The sequence below is a fragment of the Drosophila arizonae genome, chromosome 2 (assembly GCF_054131065.1).
Source record: "Drosophila arizonae isolate 15081-1271.41 chromosome 2, UAZ_ARI_1.0, whole genome shotgun sequence".
NCBI lineage: Eukaryota > Metazoa > Arthropoda > Insecta > Diptera > Drosophilidae > Drosophila > Drosophila arizonae.
In genome coordinates, this window is record NC_142922.1 from 21,510,477 (window position 1) to 21,534,467 (window position 23,991).

General features: G+C 40.0%; 1 protein-coding gene across 1 annotated transcript in view; it reads left to right on the forward strand.

Moving 5' to 3' along the window:
• Positions 1 to 7,983: 7,983 nt before the first annotated feature.
• The window catches only part of side-III (sidestep III), a 98,544-nt gene continuing 82,536 nt past the window's right edge, over positions 7,984 to 23,991 (forward strand). Inside the window, exon 1 of the mRNA XM_018000390.2 lies at positions 7,984 to 9,347. The gene's annotated coding sequence lies outside the window, so the exon portion shown is untranslated. The remainder of the gene's footprint in view (positions 9,348 to 23,991) is intronic.

Here is a 23,991-nt window from a genome sequence, read left to right on the forward strand (position 1 = left end):
GCGTTCATATATAACTTTCAACTTTATCTTTGTAAATTGTTATATTGTTATTGTTATGAAATTTCTGTAGTACTGCAATTAATTGTGTTTTTATGTTCAACTTGTTAAGCTGCCAAATTGGTAGTAAAAAGCCTGTTTAAATAATATTAAAAAAATAAAAAAATAAATAAATAAATAAATAAATAAATAAAAACTTTATCTTTTATTGTTATATCTATGTTGCCTTAACATATTTTTCGTTTTGCGTTATTCTTCTGAAGCATGACAAAATATATTGAATCAATTTTCCGTAAACTGTATCTTAAAGTATTTCATAAATGAAATTATATGTATATGTAAAAAAAACTTTTAGAATTGTTACTCTAACTACCATAGACTGAAGATTCAATTATAAAATCTTAAGTGCTATTATAATCTAGGCAACATATTATCATAAGTTAAAAGATTTCAAACATATTCGATAACATATGTCTAGGTTATCGATAACCTCCAGCTCTTTAAACTCTGACAAATTTGCCGTTTCATTATGAATTGTAAAACAATTCACCGAAATGCTGTCTCAATTATTACTTACATTTTGTCGTCATCATTAGGACATCAACGACATTCTTTTGGAATTTAAGCCTGCATCCAGACGAGCCTAAGCAGTGATTAAACTGCCGTAACTGCGAGCATTAACAAAGGCCCTAACAAGTTGATTCGTCGCCAAGAATCTAGATGCTATTGCTATTGCTCTTACATATTTATTCCTTGGCTAATAGGCTTATCTAATATAATTTAGAGGCAATTAATGTAGGGAAATTCTTGCTCAAATATTTCAGACAAAAACTATTTCCACATCCCATTTCCGAGAAAATAGTAGTAGAATGTTAGTCATTAATAGAGTTAGCTTAATAAAATTTCCAGCCAAATTGAAGCTTGCCTAGCTGATGTTATTTAGCTGAATTTTGATTGCTTTACGGATATTCCGATTTTATTTTGCGCTTTTTCTTCTGCCCTTGGACTTGACATGGCTCGCATTGACGCATACCTAATGCAACTCTGCTGCGAATATTAGTTAGTTATTTGTAGGAAATATGCGCGTATAAAGTTTGCCAACAATTTTTGTTAAAAATGCCAGTAATGAATAAAGCGAACAAAATGTACCAAAATGTGGACTGTTTGTGTTGCAATGTGGCAGCCACTGTGGATGCTGTGTTGCCTGCCACCGGGGCAAGTGGCAAATGCGACTGACTGCCAAAAACGTTGCCCTCTCATATGTGAGTACAACGCATACGTTGTAGTAGCATTTGTTGCTTACACATACCCTGTATGCATTCGGAGAACTCATGGGGGTTGATAGGTGTGACAGATGGAAGAGAGCGAAAGATGAAATTTGATCTGCTGAATCAAACTTGAAATTTGATAAGACTCTTTTGTTGTTGTCTATTTCTATAATTAAATTATACATTTTATTTCACATCTATATTTTCGCAGCATTAGTTCATGGGCTTTATTTAATATCTTCTCCCATTCTGCTCAGAGTGTGCAATAAAACATCCTTATGTTCATCCTGCAGGGTATGTGCTAGTCGAGCACTGCCTTTTTGAAGCTCTCTTATTTGCTGTTGCTGTTAAAGTTGTTTGTTGTTTATTTAACTTTTTTTCTGTTGCCAGTGTTGTTGCTGTTGCTATTGTTGCTCATGGCACATAAATTGTTGCAGCTTTTGAATTTAAGCCAACAATTTGTTTGCTGGTCAGCCAACAGAGTCGGCGGCCAGCGTTTCAGAGCATATGAAATTATGCGCCAGTTAATTGCAGTTGCTATTGTTGTTGCTATTGCTGTTGTTGATTGCGCTTATTGGTTAGCAGGATAATCAAAAGTGCAACTTTTTCAACTGTGCTGCAGACCGCATGAAAGTTTAATTACAAATTGCACAGTTTTTGGCCAGAGCCAAACACCAAAACTGTGGCCCATGTGCGTGAATGGCCGACATGAGCGAGCAGGCCACATTTAAGAGTGAATTTAAGCTGGATCATAATTAAACAGAGGCAGCTGGGTAAGTTTGAAATGCGCCTTCTTAATATTACCTGGCTCCTAATCAGGCTCTCTTTACACCTGCATAAGCAGCGAGGGTCGTTGGCGAGGGCGTGGGCGTTGGTGAGGGGGCGGAGCGCCTCATTAAAAATAACAGTGTGCTGCAGTGCAAACAAGCAGCTCGTCTTGCAGTTGTAAGAACAATTTTTATATAATTTTCTTGCACTCGCTTTATGCAAGCTAATCCTTTTAGGAGGTGGTCGGGTCTTGAGGCGCTAACTTAATTTGCTTGCAGCATAATTGCAGCAGCAGGAGTAGCAGCAGCAGCAGCAGCAGGAGCAGCAACAGCAACTGACTGAGTTGTTAGTCAAAGTTTTGTACGTCTAATTGTAGGCGTCATTATTTGACTTGGCTAAGGGCTTGCCAAGCTTGCCAAGCTTTCCAAGGGTCCCAGCAGAGTTCAACGCACCGCACCGCAGCCATCCATTCGTCCATCTATCCATCTCTCTTCTCTTGATATCTGTGGCAAACAATTACTATAATTATAATTTAAATTAAAGCTCATCTAGTCGTGTCGCTTTGGCTTTAACGTTTCATTTAATATTTAGCCGAAATGTAGTCGAGCCCATAAATCAATGCCAAACAACCGGCTTGAGCTGGGGGCGTGTGAGTGTTGTACACCCATATGAATACTCAAGTGTCTCGACGCAACAAATGGGACAAATTTCCATTTCTATCCAATGCTGCATAAATGGCACATAATTTACGATACCGTTATGTGGCAGCAGCGCAGCAGCGGGGCTGAGCTGCTCAGCTAACCAAACATGCAGCAAACCCGTCCAAAATGCTGCTAACAATATTAGTTAGCGTGTGGCAGCAGCAGCAACAACAACACCAACAACGACAACAAGTGCTCCGACCAAAGTTTACATTTATGTGTGTGTGTTTGAGTGTGTGGGAGTGTGTGTACGGCCGGCGTCAATGTGTGAAGTAATTAATTACAAAGCAACTGATGTGAATCTCTGTGTGTGTGCGTGTGTGAGTGTGTGTGTGTGTGTGTGTACGTCTGCCTGTTTGTGCGCCTGTGTGTGTGCTGTAAGTTTTCGTGTGCTTGCGTATTGGATTATGATGCATGATCATGTATATGTTGCGCATTGTCACACGCACACTTGCCCACAGCACGCACACACTGGGGACTGTAGCGTTATCTAGGCTTAGGTATAGATGTAAGCTGTAACCGAAATGGGATTGATTTACACATCAGGTGAGAAATGAACGCGTCGCAGAGCCCAGATGCATTTCATTAATTACCAGCTTGAGGCGGAGTATTTTTTAATCATTTTCCGGGTTCCCCTCTCCCTCTCTCACTCACACGCTCTGACAAAACTGAAGGCTTTCCGCATTTTATATTATATTGCTTGCAGATTGCCTTACTTATATTTTTTCCCTCTCATCAAATCTCTATTTGCACAGCTTTAGCGATTTGCTTTAACTGTAGCTAGAGCTGAGTAGCTGAAAAGCTGCTTTAAAGTAAAGCCTCTCTTACTTCTCTCTCTTTAGTACTTTTGTAGTCCCTCTCACTGTGTCTGTCTCATGTGAAAAACATTTCAAGTTTTTCAAAGTGGGAAACTTAAAGCTTGAAAGCGGCTTTAAGTATAAGCTAGCAAAGCGAATGTGCGACAAAAGTAAAGGGATTTCGGCAAAGATTATAAAGCATATACGTTCTTGAGCAATATCAAACAAATACAGCAAAAAGCTCACCAGATCTAGAAATTATAAATTTTTTGCTGACATAGAAAGAACTTGGCCTGGTAAACAAACCCATTTTTATTAACAATAGCTGGTCTACCTGCTGTTGTTTTTATGTTCGTAAGCTATATCCGTGAGCCATATCTGAGAGATAAAAGTGCAGTTAAGTAATACCAGGACATATATTCTCTAACTAAGACAGCAACTACAGTAATCGTTGTCATTAATCAAAAGTAAAATAAACATTTAAATTTACTATCTTATCACTTATTTATAGTTGAGGGGCTCTTAGAGGTATTTCTCATTTGTGTGCATGAATCTCGTAGCTCACATCAATGAGAATCTCTTTTGGTACTTGAAAAGTATTTCTCATGTAAAAGTTGGCAAGAAAAATAAACGGATGTGTAAATAATAAGTTGATATAATGTAATCGCATTATGCTTAAATCAATTCCATTATATCAATGGAGAACACAGCACAGTCTGGGGCACACAAATATATCTCATTAGCACGACAACTGTGGGTGTTGTCTTTTTCGAGTGCTAATTATATTCATCAGTGTCATGAGCAATTCGATTTAAAATGGCGGCTGTGGGTTTGAAAGATATTTATGAAAGCCACACACGTGATATACGCACAAACACACACACCAGCACACACCAGCACACCCACGCACATACATGCACATCAGCTCGGCTTGAAAAAATAAATAAAAAGTCGTCACGGCTGCGTATCGCTGCGTGCGGGTCTCTTGGCAGCGGGCAGCGAATAGCTGCGGGCGTCTGCACCGTGTGTGTGTATGTGTATGTGTGCGAGGCACATTTAAATTAATCACAGTAAAAGTGAATTGCCCAAAACAATGTAATATCCCGTTCAAGGGCCGCTGGGTGCTGTGCGGGGCAAACAAACAAAAATCTGTAAATGCCAGCAAAACCCCAAGCCCCAGAGCCTAGGCCTGAGTCCGTGACGAGACCAAAACACAACTGTCACTGTATGTGTGTTAGTTCATGCATGCTAGCCGTATGCGTGCGTGTGTGTGTGTGTGTGCGTGTGTGTGCGTGTGTGTGCGTGTGTGTGCGTGCGGTTGCTCAAATTAAAACAAAGTGTCGTGCGTTTGATGAAAATGTAACGCGCTTTGGTGCTGCCAATGCCAATGCGAGCGTCGCAGTCGGCGTCGCACATAAATGCTAATTGGCTTAAATGTGCGTGTGCACATGTGTGTGTGCGTATGGGCGTGTGCGGCTCGTCCCTTGGGTAAGCTTTTTATATAAGCGCCGCCGCCGGCGACTGCGGCTGCCTTCACATTTTCAGGTGTTCAAACTAAAACATTTTATAGTTTGGTTAATTGTCAAAGCTGTGCGGCAGCCAAAAAATACCAACCAAAAAGACGGCTGAGCGGGCATGCGGCAGACCGGGGTTGCCCCAAACCTTTTATGACTTAATTATTCGTTGGTTTCTGTGGCAGCCTGCGTGGTTATTGAGTACATGGAACAGCATGAAACTGATACAAAGAAGCGGACAGACAGACAGAAAGGGCGGCCGAACTAGCTAGTGTTGAGAGCGTGTTGGGCTTGCTTTGCGTGACACGAGATGAGGCATTAGATACACGAAATATTGCATAGACTGACTGAGTTATATAGAGGTGAGATTTAGGCATATATATAATGGTATTGATCTAGGTAAACTTTCGTTTGAATTGAAATATAAAATGTTCAATAAGAATGTTTTAAAATTTGGAATAAATTCAAAGAAAAAATTAAAATATAAATTTAAATACAAAAATATAAATAATATATTTATTTAATATAAAAGAAAAGCAAATAAGTGAAAATATTTAACAAAGAAATTAGTAAATAATTTTAAATTACTAAAAGAAATTGACATTTGTTTTAAATACATAAATTAGTTTTAGAATTTGAGTTTGATTTGAGTTTAATTTAAATAGCTCGATTTCCAATCCAAATGTTGATTGTAGATTGTAAATACTATATTACTTTAAAGATGTTTCATTTATTTACTCACATATAATAAGAATCATAAGCAATAATAATAATTTTAATTTTTTTTTTTTTTTTATATGTAAAATTAAATTTCAGAAGTAAAATTACAGGTAATTTCAAAAATATATAAATAATTGAAAATAGCATTTATTTTGTGTACATTTAAGTATTTTACAAATTATTTATATACTACTCTGATCAAGATTGTCCATCGTCTCGCTTAAACTCTCATATAAGAAAATACTCAGCACGAGGCCAGCTCCATGCAGAACTATGAGAGTCGACGGCAAGTGGCATAAAAAGAACTGAGCGAAAGTGCACATAAAACAGCGCAAGAAGCGTAAAAATTGTTTTGTTCGAACGGGAAGCGAAAAGGACGGAGGGTGGAGAATGGGAGATGGAGGGGTTACTACCACTGCCACACACCCTGGTAGCTTGGGTTGTTTAGTAAAAATTGAAAACAAGTGAAATAAAGTGATTCGGCGCTGGAGATTTTGTGCGTACGCGTGCGTTTTCTATTCAGCGTTGAGCGTGGAGAGAGTCTTTGGCCTTTTGTGTGGCTGCAATTCGATGGATTCTTTTATGTTTATTTGCCTTCACTCCATTACGACTTGATGCTCTTTAGTAGACAATCAACATTGTTGCTGTTGTTGTAGTTGTTGTAGTTGCTGTTGTGGCTGTTATTGTGGTGCCTTCTTCATCTTGGCATTCTTGGCAGTGGAGGGAGTTGTTGCCCGTGCAAAAAATGCAAATTACGAGCGAAATGACTGAATGAATGATTGTCATGGCGAGCTGTGAGGGCTTTTTGTTCTTGGGAATTTTCAAACGTTCGCTGATAAATAGCGAACGCTTGGCCAGGCTTACGGCTAAACCCGCGCCATATATGCCATAATTTATGCAAATTAATTTATATAAAAAAAAAAAAAAACAGCAAATAAAGTTAGCGCATGGCATTGCCATTGCCATAGACATATTTCACGCAAGTGCGACAATTTTTGCGCTTATGTACAGTGGGAAGTACATAAATATAGTGCGCCTTAAAGTAGACTCATTTATATGGCTTTATGCGCAATTTCAGGCGCTGACATTTATGATGTATTGTTATATATGACTTGACATACGCGCACACATATATACGTATATATCTACGTATATACATATTTATGCATGTCATATGTATGTGTGTACTTGTGTGTGAGTGTGTGTAGCCATAGCAACTGACAGACATCTGACGAATGGCTCACTGACTACTTGGCCGACTAACTTGGCCGCTGGGCACAGACATTTTTGTGTGATATTACGTGTTTCGTCAAATTTAGTTAAATGCGTCTAGTCAGTAGTCACCAGTAGGCGGCATCTTAAATTAAAAAACAAAATTGAAAAAAAATGGTCACCATATATCTGGGTTCATTTTCATTTCCAACGAATCTCGCCAGTGAGAAGCTATAACGCATTCTAACAAAAATATATAAATTACAACAAAATAAATTCAAAATGCCTGAGCAGCCAAAAAAGTCGAATGCGAAGCCAGCACCAGTGAGCAAGACCAGCAAGGATACCAAAGATACAAAGCCGAAGCCAGCGCCGCCAGTCGTACGTAATCCGCAGCACAACACACACGATCGGGTAAGAATATATAGCAGAATATATAGCACATATCATAAATTGAGGCCAACGGAAATTTCCTTGTAGATATGGAAGATCATGAAAATGTGACTCAGACATCATAGAGCAGCATACGGCGTATATCATTTTACGAACTGGAACGAAATCTCTTGATATGTTCAAATCTATTTTCACACAACTGGATTTTTAAGATATTAAATATGAATTGCCGTTAGAAACTGTGTGTCCTTCAAAGCGCTGAATAAAGCGCAAATGTCCCAAAGTACTCTTATATTACCCATCAGTTCACTGGAAGGCCCACGCAGCGCATGCGCCTGCCTCAAAGAGAATTGTGTTTTCTTGGGAAATTCTCTCTTTGATAGCAGCGCCTTGCTAGGCATAGAGTGTGTTATGATTGTAGCCCGAGCTTAGTTTAACAAATGCTTACTAAACTTATATCACGAGGCATCATAATTAGGCTTTAGTCTGAGTGCAAAGCAAAGGGAACATAATTTGCTTTGCGTCTAATTTGTTCAAATGCTAACAAGCACTTGAGCTAGCTGCTGTCTCTAATGCGTTAGTCAAGCTATGTAAAACACAAAGTAGCAAAGCACTTGAACTATTTATTTGTATTTGCATTTACATTTGCATTCGCATAGACTCAAGTACTGTAAGAATCCCGAGCTAAAAAAAAAAAAAGAAGAAAAATGAAGGCAAACAAACAGCCAAGCAGAGCTAAAATAAAAGTGCTTGGGATAGGCCCACTTCTGGGCGCCTCAAGCATCATCAAGTCAATGCAATTTAAACCAAAACAAACTCAAATGCCGAGCCACAGGCCGCAAGCCGTCTGACGAGCGCTGTGCCGTGTGCGTCCCAAAAAAATTTTACTTTCATTCGGGAAAATTGAGTGAAAACGATGGTCGTGCGGCCGAGCCGAGCCGAAACGCAAATATCCCCGTCGCAGGCCAACGCGAGCTGCAAGGATATTTTGTGGCTCGTGCCAGTTTTTGCCATTGGCACTGCTCAGTTTCGTATTCGTGTCGGAACGTGGCGCTACATACCGTGCTCAAGGATACGCGGCGAACAAGACCAGGAGTCAAACGATAGTTCAACCGCAATAAGGGCACAACCCGATTTGACTGTTCGACGAGATCAGAGTGTGTTGGTGTGCGCGTGTGTTTACTGTGTGTCCGTGTGCGTGTGCGAGTGTCTGTGGGTGTGTGCGATTCGTTACATTTTATTAGCGTGTGCACGAAATACAATAAATGAAAAATTAATTATTTATTTCAATTTCACAGTTATGCATAAACTGCGCTGTCGTTGCTTTTAACGCTGATTGAAATGTACCACTTGCTTCGTCGCGTTTATATATCTTATTTCTTGTTGAATTCTGTTTTTATACTCATTGAGACCATCAGCCAGAAGCTGTGGCAGCAATACCAAAATCAACTACACGAACTACTGCAGCAGCTAAAGGAAATGCAGCACGGGCATACAGCCTTTGGCTCGACCCGGCTTAGCGGTTAACTGAGTCCTTGCTGCGGCCGTGCGTGCGTATGACTTTATTAAAATTGTTAATTCACAACGTCGCCAACAACAACAGCAACAACAACAACAACAACAACAAAATAAGTATAGTAAAGCGCGCGTGTTCAGTTCGCAGGCATTTTACACGTTGTTTGTAGACTGTTCTTACTTTCACTTGCCATAAATATCACATACGTCGTGTTCAATGTGTTTTTTCTTATCGCGAAAAGTATATATATATATTAATATACATATACATATATTTAAGTATATACGTATATAATTATGTGTGTGCCCGGCATTTGGTAAATCCTAGCTTAACGCACATGTCCATTTCGCAACGCAAAATTAATAACGCGCATACGTCGCGTTGGCCCAGCTCGCGGTAATTGTCAATGTTAATCGAGCGGCTCAGCTTGCATTTAAATCACTTCTTAATGTAGTGCACATGTAAGTTGCATAATTTTTCATCATTTTTCCACACTAATACTCCAGAGTACTTTGACTTTAACAATGGCTAGGGAATTCGAGTCATATTGACACAAGATGCAACGGCAGGATTAAAGTGTATTTGCGAAATTTTATAGAATTTATGATTTCACAATTTAAAGGAAGAATTCTGCTTAATTTATAATTAGGTACAGCAAATCCCTAATTTAAGTCCAAAGTATAACAAAATTACTCAAATTATATATTTTATCATATAAATATAAATACAATTTTCTGTTTTGTTTTTAATAATTTAGTATAAATCATTTCCATCTGAAATTTGTTTCCCTATTGTCATTACGTTATGCGATAACATGAATTTTTTATTTTTATTTTTTTTATTATTCTGAGCAAAGTATAGAACAAGATTTCACTTTATGTCTTAATAGCAATTGCGTTTAAAAAATATAGAAATAGACTTATCATAGTTTTCCAATTTTGTACACCCTTTTAGTCTATAGCAGTCCCAACTTTAGCTGTCAGTCTCCAAATTCATATATCAATTTCAAGCATATTTCAAGTTCGGCTTCAACGCATTATTTATTTTTAATTGTTATCTTTTTCAACTGTGCGCGTTAATCATTTAATTGCATGCGCTTAAATTCTGTTATCGTACAATTATTTAACTTGCCTGTAAATCGAGCAACGTGTCCCGCCCACAGACTCGCCCACACCCACAGCCCGAGTCGAATTGTCTGTACGAGAAATCGTGTAAAATTTTCAAATTTAAAATAAATAAATTAATGCAAAAAGCTTTACTTATTTGCTAATCGAAGGGTTGTGCAAGTCATGAAATATTAAATGCAAATAAATAAATATATATACATATATATAGGTAACCTGCATGCACTCAAAAGGCATGCACCATTAAGCAAGTATGACTCGCAGAATTTATAGTATTTTTAGTTGAAAATGAAAAATGTTATGGAAGCTGTGCAGGCACTGAAGATACACATGAGGTAAAATCAGTTAGCTGTCGGTGCATGCATAAAAGGCTCCTGCAACGGCTCCTGCAGCAACAACAAGTCAAAGCATTTGCCGAAAAACCCAAAGGTAAACTCTGTCAAACAGACAGACAGACAGACAGACAGACCCACAGGCAGACGGACGTAGCGACGGACAGCAAGGCAGGCAGACAGTTGGACTTGAACATGGAGCTCAGATAGGAGCCAACTGGCTTATTTATAAGAGCCAGAACGTAAGCACTTTGCCCACAGACTGAGCCGGGGCCAGGAAGAGCGCAATGGCATGAGCTGCTATTCAGTATTTGGTAGGTGAGGTGGCTGAGCTCTCCTATTCACCTTTTGAGTTAGCTGGCACGTTTTATAATATTTATGCATGCGCCTGCCAACTGGACCAGCACTCATGAGCTGCTGGCTAAGAGGAGGCTTGAAAAAATGCAGCAGCAGCAGCAGCTGCAAGTGTGTGTGTGTGTGTGTGTGAGTGTCTGCTTGCCTTGTATATTGCCCAAAAGTAACACTCCACGTTCAAGTGGGGCATTTTCGGGGGCTCTACATATTCTAGTGGCAAGTTAGTAGGCTGCATACAAAAATTACATTTAAAACTATTTTGCTTGGCATGCAACTGGATAAATACGGTAGGCAGGCTAAGCAAACATGAAAACCAGATGAAAAGCTGGCTGTCTGGCTGGCTGGTTGGCTGGTTGGCTGGCTGGCTGCCTGTCGCAGGCAGCGGGAATAGCAACAGATGCCACAACAAATGCCATTTAAATGGATGAGCCAACAACAAGAGCAACATCAAGTATAACAACAAGTTGTGCACAAACAAGTGCAGGACACAGCACACAGGACACGCATGAAAATGAAATCGCTCAGCCATGATATGAGATAGAATAAAATGTAAATGCCATACACATACCCATGTTTTCTGCCTCTGTTTGTATAAGCACAAACACCCACACAACAACAACAACAACAAAAACTACAGCAAACAAAAACCAAAAAACAAAAACAGAAAAATGAGTGAAAAGAGCAAAGACACAGCCAGTTTACATGCTTTCATGCAGCTCAACATTTTTGACAGTGTATCAAGCCGCTGTCTTACAGTGGGTCAAATTAGCTAAGCTATTAACAAAACTTTCCAACTTCTATCGACAGTGGGCCGCATCTGCTAAGCTATGAGCAAAACTAACAGCAGCTGCTGTAAGACAACAAAATTGATCCATGGCTTGGCTTTTTAACAGCTTTCTGTTTCTTGGTCGTAAAGCGAACTTGGTTTTTAGAAGCGAGCTCCCCTTCGGTCACGCCCCTGACTCGGTGCCGAACTGTTGCAATGGCCGTTTGTTTTGCTTATTCCCATTTGTTGCTTGCCTCCAGCTGCCCAAATTTATTATAGCAGCGGCAAGGAGCAAAGCAGCGCCAAAAGTTGCAACAACTTTTTTCATAGGCACTTCTTTGTTTTTCTTCTTTCTTCCTCTTCCTCTTCCACTCTCTCTCCCTCTCTCTCTCTCTCGCTTGAACAGTTTTGCATTTGTCGTTTGTATTTTGGCCTTTTGTCACAAAGCTTTAACACATAAAAATGTTATTGCCCGATATGTAGTTGTAGCTTATGCTGATTTGTGTTGACCTACAATTGCTGCACAGGCAAGAATAGAATAGAAAAAAACAAACCAGAAAACAAACCGAAAAAAATCACTTGTGAAATGTTGCGACTCTAAGGCTGATTTAGGAGCAGTCCGTATCTCAGACTATGCAAATTCTAAACATCCGAATCAACTTTGTGTTTCTCTTGTTGATTTTTTTTTATGTTTCCAACTGCCTCCCAATAATTGTTAATTCCTTTAGGGACGATTCCTAAAGTAGCTTAAAATTAACAGCAATCAAAAAGTTTCAGTTTATGTTAATTGCTGTTTTTACAGCTTGTCTAAATGAATTGCTTAAAATATTTTAATTTAATTTAATTTAATTTATAAAAGATTAAATTTGTTTTGAATATAGATTTTAATTTTAGCATGTAGCTATTATTCTATTATTTAATATGTTTGTATTCATTTTCTAAGCTTCCATATTTTATATTCTATATTACGTAAATGAACAACAAAAGGAAAGATTTTTGTTGCTGCGAAAAGCTATTCATTTTTTTCATTAAAAATCATAATAGAGATTCCATGAAAACAGGAAACGTAATCCTTAGACACATTCAGTGTGAAATTTAATCAGTTTGCTGTTATTCTCGCAACAAAATTAGGTAAAAATTTTATAAGACAAGTTGCCTTGACTTTCTTTGATCTAACTCTACGGCACACTCATAAAGACCTGTCGTGGAGCCTACCTTTGAGCTGAGCCCTTTTTCTCACAAATAATCGCCTACTCAAGCGAGGCTTAATTGCTGCAGCTAATGCTCAACAATTACTAAGAGCATGAAAAACACTTTCAGCCGCTTTTGCCGCTCATCAGCATTATGCTCAATTTGCCTAATCAAACTGGTCTCGAAATAACGGACAGACAACTTTATAAGCACACCCATACAGACACTCCCACACACACACACATAGACACACGCACACAGTTGGCTAACACACACAGTTTGCTCAAAGTTTTAACTGTTATCTGTTGTCTATCAGCAAATTTGATGCGATTCTGTTTACCTATTTTAATGAGAAGCGAATAATGCTCGCACAAAAGCCAAGCCGAACGAGAGAAAAGGCGGAAAAACGGAAAAGCGAAAATGAAAACAGTGGGCCGTAAAAAGCAAACGAAAAACCAGGTCAAAGCAAACAAAACGAAATAGAAGGCAAATTTATGCAAAAACTCAAAAAACGTACGAAAAGTGTGATTAAAATCAACTGCAAGTGCCTCATGTTTTTATATGCGAGTATCTACATGTGAGTGTGTGCTTGTGTGTGTGTGAAAATAGCGTGTGTTGTATCAAATTTAAATGCACAGCAGTAAAATAATGAATTCCTTTGTTTGTGTTTGCTGGCCGTGTGGCCATTCAAGAGATGCCAAAACAAAACAAACAACAAAATTAAAAACAAAACCAAAAGTGAAGGGAAAACAAAATTTCTTGTTATTTATTCTTCAATGGATGGCGAACTGGAAACCCGAATGGAAGTTAAGCATATATGAAAGTGTGCCAAAGTTTTGGCTCTAGTGACAATGGGAATATACATACGAACTTCAAATTGTGGTTAACTTGATTCGAGAGAACTGGGTGAAGTTGAGACTTTCGGCAAATAAATTATGAAACGCTCCAAGTGTGTTCCAGGGCCCGAGCAAGCATTTCAATGTGCTTCTTTGGTTGCCTTTGTTGGTCAGCTAATTGCTCGCCTTTTGTGCTCAAATATTAAAAAGCAATTAAACTTTTGTATTCAGCTGCGAAGACTCACATAATTACAAAGGGCAAAATGAAAGGAAAAACTGGGAAAAACTGAATAGCGAAAAATAAGGGAACAAAATGCAGAACGTAAAAGTATCTAATGAACTTCAAAGAATATATTCTCTGCCAAATATAGGAATTATTTATTTTTAGAATTTATAATAATATAAAAAAACTCTTGAAACCTTGCATACATAAGCTTTTGTTTTATGTGCCTTTTGTATAATGGTGTATGCAATACTTCTATAAAGTTTTAATTCCATGTGGATGGAATCTGAAAATACAGCCAGGTTTTTTGCAAATATAATGTAAACAAGCTTGAAATTAATATAGTTATTTTATAGTCTAAAATAAGTTTAGGAAATAAATCAAAGAAGAATATGTTTAGCATTAGGTATTGGAATAAGAAATAGCATCAAGCGGAAATCATTTCTATCTATTTATAGTTAAAATCTTAGCTTTTGCTGCAGCTCAGTCTAGGATAGTGCTCAGTGCTCTGGTCTACTTATAGGCTGCTGACCCTACTCACTGTGCCAACAGAATGCTAATAGCTTTATGCTTGTATATGTATATGTATGAACATAGCCATATACATATTTTTGGCAAGCACATGCTTGGCATCTGTCTATAGCTCGCAGCCATTTTCAAATGGCTATCAATAAAACATTGCCTACTTTCTGGGGCGTGCGCTAAGCCCATAACTTGAACTAGCCCCATATGCACACACACACTCACACACACACACCCCCATACACAAACAGAGTGTTTATATTTAGCTTATGTGGCCGCAAACTGTTGTGTACTGATAGGTAAATCTGTACCCCTCTTGGCCTCTTTGCCATCCAAATTTGTTGAGCAAATAAAAATAAAAGCAAATAATGCACACAGCAAACATTTCATTTAAACAATCAACGTCAATGATCTGTAAACAGCAATGAAAAGGGATTTTACTACCGCCAACTACAAGCAAAAAGCAATGACAACAACAACAAGCACCAACACATTTTGGTGGCAAACAAAAGGCGTGCACATGCATATATCATACAAAGGCAACAAACACAAACAACAACACAAGCTCACACCCACAGACAGATACACATACAGGCGTTCGTACATCTTGCCGTTGATCGGCCATTGTGCATCGCATAAACACACACTTTAAAAACACATCAACCATACGTCCCGTTTGCCAGGCGTTGTTTATACGTGTGCAAGACACATTTGATATGAAGGTTGCCTCGCGGGTCGCTGCCAGCCCACAAGCCGTGAAAATGTTTTATTCAACGGCAACAAACCAAACTAAATAGAACAGAAAATTGTGTGTCTACAGGCAGCCCAACCGCACACACACACACACACACACAAACACGCTCCGAATAACATATACAACAGGCAAAGTTCCGCCTTAAATGTAGCAAAAAGCAGCCTTGTTTCACTTTTTCTTTCCACACACACACACACAAGTGAAAAGCAAAAATAAATATAAATAAAAAGAAAACTAAAAATAAATAAGCCATGAGCTAAAAGCGCTACCCCAGCCAACTTTTTTGTTTTTTTTTTGTTTTTTGGGGCTTAAGAACCCAAATAGCATTATGAAAATAAATCCAAGTCGAAAACAGAAAATATTTATGCTAATTAACTAACAAAGTACAACTGAGTTAAAAATTCACACTTTAAGTCTGACTTGAAGCAGGCAACAGTCAAGTTTAAGAAAACTTAAAATTGATTTAAGTTTATTAGATCAGCAACATCTGCAGCTGAGATGAGCTCATATGATGAGCTCAATATACCCCGCAAATTGTAAATATTTTAAATGGTTTATACTCAAATTGATACTAGAATTACATTTGTATTTTTGTATTTTAATTAAAAACATTTTGTTACTCCATAAATCAATCATTTTCCAAATATTTGTCGAATTTTTTATTGGAATTCACGGATGCCCGAAAAAGTATGCTACGATTTTTGCTATATTGGATTATGTAGCGAATTTTTTCCACACTGAGTAAAAGTATTTATATCTGTAAATAATATTTAATATATTTATTTAATTAAATAATTTTCAATAATAATGAAATTGATATCGAATTACTTTTGGCCACTTTTTGCACAGTATTTCACAGTTGAACAGACACTCGTCTATGATTTTTTTGTTGCCCTTTCTTGACACTAAAGTAAACACATGTTTACAGCACAGACTGAGAGCAAACACTTCGGCTCGTCGTCCTCTTATGACTGCATGAAAATGTTCAAGTAATTATTAAGTGGCTGCCTCTTTGCGGCGTGTCTTGCCACAAGCTTGCAGCCAGCTGCCTTGCAGCTTCTGTTGCTTTTTTGCGGTTGCCTCCGGTTGCCTCATGCATGCAGAGCGACATGTGCTGCAGTTTTTAGTTCCATTTTTTTATTTTTTTATTTTAGTATTACTTGTGTTAGCAAGGCAAGTGCTGTGCCGGCTTGGGGGGCGTATGCGCAACGATTTTTGAGGCCAAATGTCGCTGGCTATGCGCCACATTGTCAACAAACTTGAAGGATTATCGGAGTCAACAGACTGGGCGGCTGCTCAAGTTCGCCTGGCCAGAAGCTGCTGCATAGTTAAATATGCATTTATGGCACAAGCATTGGTCCAGTTCAGGCTAAATTAAATTTGACTCAAGTCTGTGCTGCAAATAATTTCATTTTGCAAACTGACCCAGGGTCATTTGTGCAGCATTTAAATTTAATTTTGTTAATTTATTTTCCGCAATAAATTGGGCAGCAAAGACACATGCCAAGGCAGTTGCCATAACTGCATTCGTATGCATAGACATTTAACAAATATGCGGCAAACGTGTGCGCATACATGTGTGTGCCTGTCTGCGGATGTGTGTCTGTGTGTGTGTTAGCAAAATTAGTGCTCGTTTTAATTGAGTTTGTTAATATTTTAGTAATGGCCACGGCCATAGAGCAGCATTGCATTGGCCAGTCGAATGGCCAAAATGGCCAAATTGTTGCATGGCAGCTGTCAGCCAATTTTATGTTATAACTGTAAGTCCGACACGTGGGTATGCCTGTGTGTACGTGTGTGTGTGCGTGCCAAAAACTAATTAACTGACTTTGCATTTGTGTGTATATATTTCTTTTTATGCCGCATATGCTTTTGATTAATTTTGAACTATTAATATTTATGCTGCTTTGCTATGCGAGCTGAAATCGAGCAACTTACAAAGGTCAGTCGAAAGCGAGGGATTGGGCCGGCGTAATGTGAGCTGCTGTTGAGGCTGTTGCTGTTGCTGTTGCTGTTGCTGCTGCTGGTGTGCCTTTAATGTTTCCGGGTCAGTCACAGCAGTTACTTCCCTTGAGCTCGTTGTCGGCGCTTTTGTTTGTCAGCATGGACGATGACACCGGCAGACTGGCAGACAGACAGACAGACAGACAGACAGACAGACAGGCAGGCAGGCGAGCCGGCTGGGCCAGTACTTGACGGCAAATGCCGCTAGCTGCGCTTTTTACACCGGACTAGCATCTGCATCAGCAGCAGGAGCAGCAGCAGCAGCAGCAGCAGGAGCTTCAGAAGCAGCACCAGCACCAGACAAAGCGGCTGTCTGTCGTGTGTCCCCTGCTGTGCACTTGAGTGACTAAGCTGCAGTCGCACGAGCACACAGCCTAACGCCTGCTGACCCCATCGCCCCTCGACAACAGCAACAAATAGGCATCCGCCCACTTGGCTGGTCTGCTGCACATTTGCGTGTAGACAAATTGAGCAGGACATTGAATTGTCAGCAGCTCCGGCAGCTCCGGCAGCGACGGCTACGCAACAGCCCTTGACGCCACTCAAAGCCACGCCCACAAGCAGCTCAGCGGCACTCTCCTCACCCAGTCTCACTCTTTCACTCTCCCGCTGTCTCTTCCTCGGCTGTTGATTATATTGTTGACGTTGATGTTGATGAAGCATGATTTGGACTTTCATCTTTATTGCATTATGCTTAAAAACTATTAGCGCCCCCTTCCTTATCCTATCCCCTCCCCCGACTGCAGCACGAGTCCTGCCTGCCGTGGCTTTGCAGTGTCCTTCCGCATAAAATGAGTGCATTAGCCAAACTGACGTTGATGCGGCTGTGGATGCAAACTGAGTTCGCTTAACGCAAAACGCAGATTCCGTTTTCCTTTTTTTTTTTTTTTTCTTCTATATGCACTCTTAAATAATTTATAAGATTAGCAGTTTGACGGCATTTTAAACAAATTACGATTTGACACAAACAGATCTCGAGGGTGCAAGAAATGCAGCTTGACAAATTGAATTTGAGCGTGGTCACAGAAAAATTCAAATATGCCAAGATTTTTATATGCAAAATGGATTCCAGAGTCTAAATGAATACAAAGTCAAGTGAAACTTGATCAATTGAGCAATGAGAGACTTGGCTATGAAATTACTTTCAATTAAATATATTCAATAAATGCATTATAATAAAAATCTATTCAATTGGTCTCAGACAATTCTGTTTCTTATATAAAGTATATAAATTGAGTCTTTCTCACTTGAATAAATGGGTTTAATATTAAATTGACTTGTGACTAGCCTGACTAAATTCTATTTGCGTTGAGATTGGCTCGAATTTGAAGCAAAGCAGTCGCATTAATGAATAAATAAATCGATTTAAGTGCTGCCATGAGAGAGTCAGAGACAGTCACATTTGATAGTCGCTATTAGAGAAGGCTCTTAGCCACTGAGCAGCTTAAAATGAGCAGAGGTTCAGAGGCTACAAGCACACACACACAGCATAAGTTGGTATTTCATAATTGCTTAAACTGAATGGCTGATTATAGAGATGAGTGGGCTGTCGTTCAATTGAGTCGTTCCACTTAATCTATTAATCGTCGCTTTTGCCAATAATTTATTATGCATTTTATGTTGGCCATTTAAATGATCGTAATGGTTAACAATATAAATAACAAAGCGCTCGTTAGCATGCATTATGCGTGTAAATAAATTTAACCAGCTAGAAAATAATGTGCGACAGAGTCAATAGACAAATGGCCCATCGTCCAGAAAGGAAAGGAAAGGAAAGGAAGCCGCCAACAAATCCAGCACTAAAACGTTAAAAAGCTTGCCCAGCGTGAATCTTGATAGAGATAATTTATTAATACCATCAACGACAACAATAACAATAAAATGTAAACAAACGACTGACTGGCAACAGGACGAAGCCAACAAAAGCAGCAACAGCAACAACAACAACAACAACAGCAGTAGCAGCAGCTGTCATTGTCATTGTTCGTGGGAGCTTTAAACCCCTTTTTAGTGGAACGCCAAGGTGTTAGCTGCCGGCCATGTCCATTGTGCGATGATCACACAAATTGATACAAATCAAATTGAGAAATTTGATTGCCGCCCCGGCAGCAGAAATTATAAATTCCGACCGAGCTGCTCGAACGGCTCGTTGATCATTAACAATGGGACATTATAAGTATTAGGGAGAAGCCCCTCCCATGCCAAAGCGCATAACAAAGCAACAATTCAAGTGTGTGTTAATCAGATGCTCAGCACTGGAATTGTATCAGCTGCCGCTATAGCTGCTATAGCACTTATTGTTCGGCTGTGCTGGCAGTGCCGCATTCAATTGTGCCCGGTCTTGGCCCTGTTATTTACAGCTACGAGCGGTTGGCTGTTGGCTGTTGGCAACACGCACGCAACGGCCGCATTGGCCGGCCGTTCACATCGGACCCAAGCATTGTTTGATTGTGATATTCAGGCCCCGTATTGTCCGAGATGTTGAGTGATACCAAAATCCCTCATTCAGTTGTCAGTAGTAATTCGCTTGCTCAGATCGCTCTGCGCTTGATTTGATAGATATTTATTACTAATTCATGACACGTCTAGTTTTTGCCTTAAATTAACACTTATAAAGGCATATGCCAGATTTTGGCCAACTGCTGTTAAAGCCGAACCAATTTACCAAGTGTCAAACTGTGCACAATTAACTTGTAACTCTTACCCCGTCCCTCCCCTTCCGCACAGACTGGCCCCCATTGTGTCAACAAATCAATCAAATTGACTGCAAAATTCATCAAAAAGCAGCGCAACTGGAAATGGCAATCGCTCTGCTCGTTCCGCCTGTGGGTCGAGTGGACTTGAAGTGGAAATCAAACTGTTTGAAACTATTTGAATTGCATTCTGAGCGGTTAAATAAATGAAAAACGTTGCACTTGACTTGACTTGACTTGCAGTCAGCAAATGCAAATGCAAATCGCAAATATGGAAAAACCACTTAATTACATGAGCTGATGAGGATTCGTTCTTTAGAAGCTTCAGTCAACTGTCGTCTGTCTGTCTGCCAGGGCCAGCTTTAATTAAGCTTCGATGCTTCACGTCCGTCATTATTGTCGCTTTAACTTTTCCCAGCGCTAAAAATCATACAAAACTTAATGCCGCAACGGACCTCAATGCCAAATAATTTAGTTGCCACCTTCGAAGTGCAGCTGAAGGCGCCTGTCGGAAACTTGGCAAGTTCTGGTCCCAACTGTTTGCACAAATATCACACAGACAGGGAGCGGGTGTGTAGGTGTGTGTGTGGGTGTGCGTGTGGGTGCGCGTTGATTTACCATAACTCTAGACGACATTCGGACGTAATATTATTACAACAGCTCATCAAAGTTCAGTGTATGGCGCTTAGATGCGTGCTCTGGCCCCATCCGCTGCTTATATATACACAAGCACACACACACACATACAGAGTCACAAATTATACTTTTGATATCAGTGTCGGCAACGTCGCTAATGTAGATGTAAACGCTGCGTCGACGTCGCTGCCGCCGCCACCGCCAGTGACTCTGCCTCTGCCCCTGCAGCTGCCGCTTCCCCTTGGGGCACATGGCAAACGAGCCCTCACTTTTATCAAGCAGCCCGTTGGGTATTTGTGCAGCAGCAATGGTAAACTTTGCCGAATGCCGTGCTATGTGGTCGTGCCAGGGGCCAGGCACCACACCTACACCTCCACCTCCACTTCCTCCTCTACCTACCCACCTACCCACCTACCTGTCCCACCTGACTCGGCAGAGTAGTCAAAAAGTTTTGGCTTTCGATTTGCTGCCGCCGTGCCAGGCCGTGGCCAAAACGCAAATTGTTGAAAGTTTGCACTAAAGTCGTTGATTTCATAGCTGAGAGGTGAGCTCAACTCGTTCAGAAAGTCTACCAAAGTAGTTGACGTGAATTCAAAGAGGACTGAGCCGGGGACAACAAGCAAGCAAACGGCTACACTTGAAAAATAAACTGTTAGAGAAGTAATTCAAAATCTAGCCAAGACTTTCAATTTCCTTGGAAAGAGGCTCTCTTCTGAGCTGAGGATCGTCATTGATCGTTTATATAGTTCATATTATATGAGTAAATGCATAGTTGAAAATGATTTTCAAGCTACTAGAGCTTACTTCCGATTTCGTCATTGGTTTTCTTTCAGTGTACCTCTAACTACCCCTACAAAGTGCGGGCCTGGAGGGAGCTGGCAACGTAATTGAGTAAAGTTGCGGCGGTGCCAATGCGAACGAAACCACTTGAAAGCGTTAGCAAATGTTTCGATATATTGCTCTGCCGGGTTTTTGTTCGGCTTCTGCTCCTCCTGGCACCGATACTGCCCTGAAAATTACTCGCATTGCCAAAAGTCGTTCGCAGGCAGCAGCAGCAGCAGCCGCAGCACCAGCAGCAGCATCAACCACAGAGACGAGGCCTTCTTCTAGCTATAGTCCCACACTGAATACTAACAATAATTTGATGCAGCTGCCTCGCAGCCTCCAGCACTGCTGCTCTGCTCCATAAGCTCTGCGCATCGGCATCGGCATCGGCGTTGGCATCGGCCTCGGCCTTCGCCGCTGGGAGGTAACGAAGCTCAAGCCATGGACGAGCCCCAGAGATTTGCGAGCGCTGCAAATGCAGTCAAACAGTTGGCGTACTCGAGGGCTTTTTAATTGTCTATTTGTCTGTCGGTTTGGGCGGCATGAACGCATCTCTATAAGTCCCTAAGTCTATGTGCATGGCAGGAGATTGAGATAGAGGGCGAGAGAGAGAGGGAGGCAGAGCAGTGAGAGAGAGAGAGAGAGAGAGAGAGAAGGAGAGCTGGAATGAAGGCATGTCATCTGATTGTTTTCTTATGCAACACATTGTTTTGATTAGGCTTTATTTCAGTATACCCTATAGAGATGAAGATTTATCTGCTACGAGCATATATTGTTTCAACCATAAACCTCATTATTATTAACAATAAATTTCAGATAAATAATAAGCTGATTCTTATATACTCTTTGAATATATCCAAGTATTAAGAGATATAAAGAAGGTATATCTTGAGTTCGTAAGTAAAACATAAGAATTACTTCATCAGATAGATACAACTATCTGATGACCTCATTGCTATATTAATGATTGAAGAGCTCTTAACTCACTTTAGACTCTTTCAAAGTTTCCTTAACTAGGTAAACCTTTTCATACCACACTCAAAATCAGTTAAGTTAGCTAGCTCTTCACATTCTGAAACGTAAATAATTAGTTAAGTTAGGGTATGACAGCTGCGGCTTGGCAGCTGTCTAAATGTTACCATTTCTGCTTCTTTTCATTGTTGGCCAAGAGGCCAGAGGCAGCACTCAATTTATGACATTTTGACAGCAGTTGTTGCAGTTGAATCAGAAAGTTGCTCTCCTGAGTAATTGCACAGCTTTTTCACTTACAAACGCGCAATTTAGTGGATTGCGTTTTGTGCCTGTGTGCATACGAGAGCCACACACAGACACTCACACACACACACACGCATACATACACATCTACCCGTTAAGCTGGATGTCAGCTTTATATGGCGCCGGGCAACTTTAAGCCTTTAAATCGTTCTGAAACAGTGGAATGTTTTTATACAGATAACTGAAAAATTAAGCTGGCTATTTGCTGAGCAACAGCTACGATACGTTTCATCGATAGCTTTATTTATCGATAGATAAGCACTTAAGTCGCTAGACCGCAACGAAACTATTTTGATGAGCTTTAGCTGTTAATTGAGCTATTTTCGTTGAAAATAATTTCGTGAGTGAGCAGAGTCAACTCAAATTTGGGCAGCTAATTAGCTCTAATTGGGGCACGCAAATTGCTGAGCTTTGAACTCAAAAGTTAAATGTTGTCGCATAAATATTATATAACCCACGGTATATCTGAGAACTAGACAAGCCACTTTAGTCGCATTGAAGCACATTTTAATAAAATATTTTTTATGTAGACAGACAAAAAGTTAGCCCAATTCATTCCGGATGAAAATCCACGTTGATTCCAAGCTGTTTAGCGTCGGCTTTAGTAATCAGCAATAAAAACTTTCTTTTTGGAATGGAGCATCATTAATTTTGTCCCAAGTCGCAGCCAAGGGCAATGTCAAAATTATAGCAGACATGACAACATGATATGTATGAGGAGCGTGCGCTATTAAGGATATACATATGCGTGTGTGTATTTTGATATCTGTGCGCGTGAGTGTGTGTGTGTGTATTTGACTTGGCGTCAAAGTGAGCAAAGCACACACACAAATATGTACTCAAATATACACACGCATACACATATACACTGAGAACATCTGTGTGTGCATGATATTAATTCGACAAATTGCTGTTTAACAAGATGTGGAGGCACGCAGAGGCAGCCACAGTTGCGCGGCTGTTAAAGTGCGTGCCATCCAGCCCATCCGACTAAACCAACCAATCAGGCCCTCCAGCAGTCGCCGTGTTAATCGGTTTATGTGCAGCGCGATGTCTTCTTTAATGCAGCAACTGTAAGTCTGCATGTGTGTGCTTGTTGGTGTGTGTGTGTGTGTGTGTTGATGTTGGTGTTGGTGTTGGTGTCTTTGTGCGCACAACAACCTAGGGCAATATACGCACAGCTGCCAAAATTTCTTACCTTCATTTCATGAAATGAAACAATTAGGACAAAAAGTTGCTTCGTGTCTGCCGCTCGTTGGCGCTAAGGACTCCCTCACTGTCTAAGAGTGTATGCGTGTATGTGTACGTGTGTGTGTATGTGTGAGTTTGGGTTTGGCTTGGATACGTAACCCTTTTTTATAGCTCGACAAACATGTGTATGCTTGTAAACAAGGCTGCTGTGTGTATATGTGTGCGACTGTGTCTGTATGTGTGTGTGTGTGTGTGAGTTTGTAACCTTGTGTGCGTTTAATGACAAAATAATTAGAAAACTTTTTGTGTACTTTGTTGCTGGAGCTGTGTTGATGCGGTGGCTGCTGTAAAAGTCCGCCCACTACTTGGCATTCTAGCC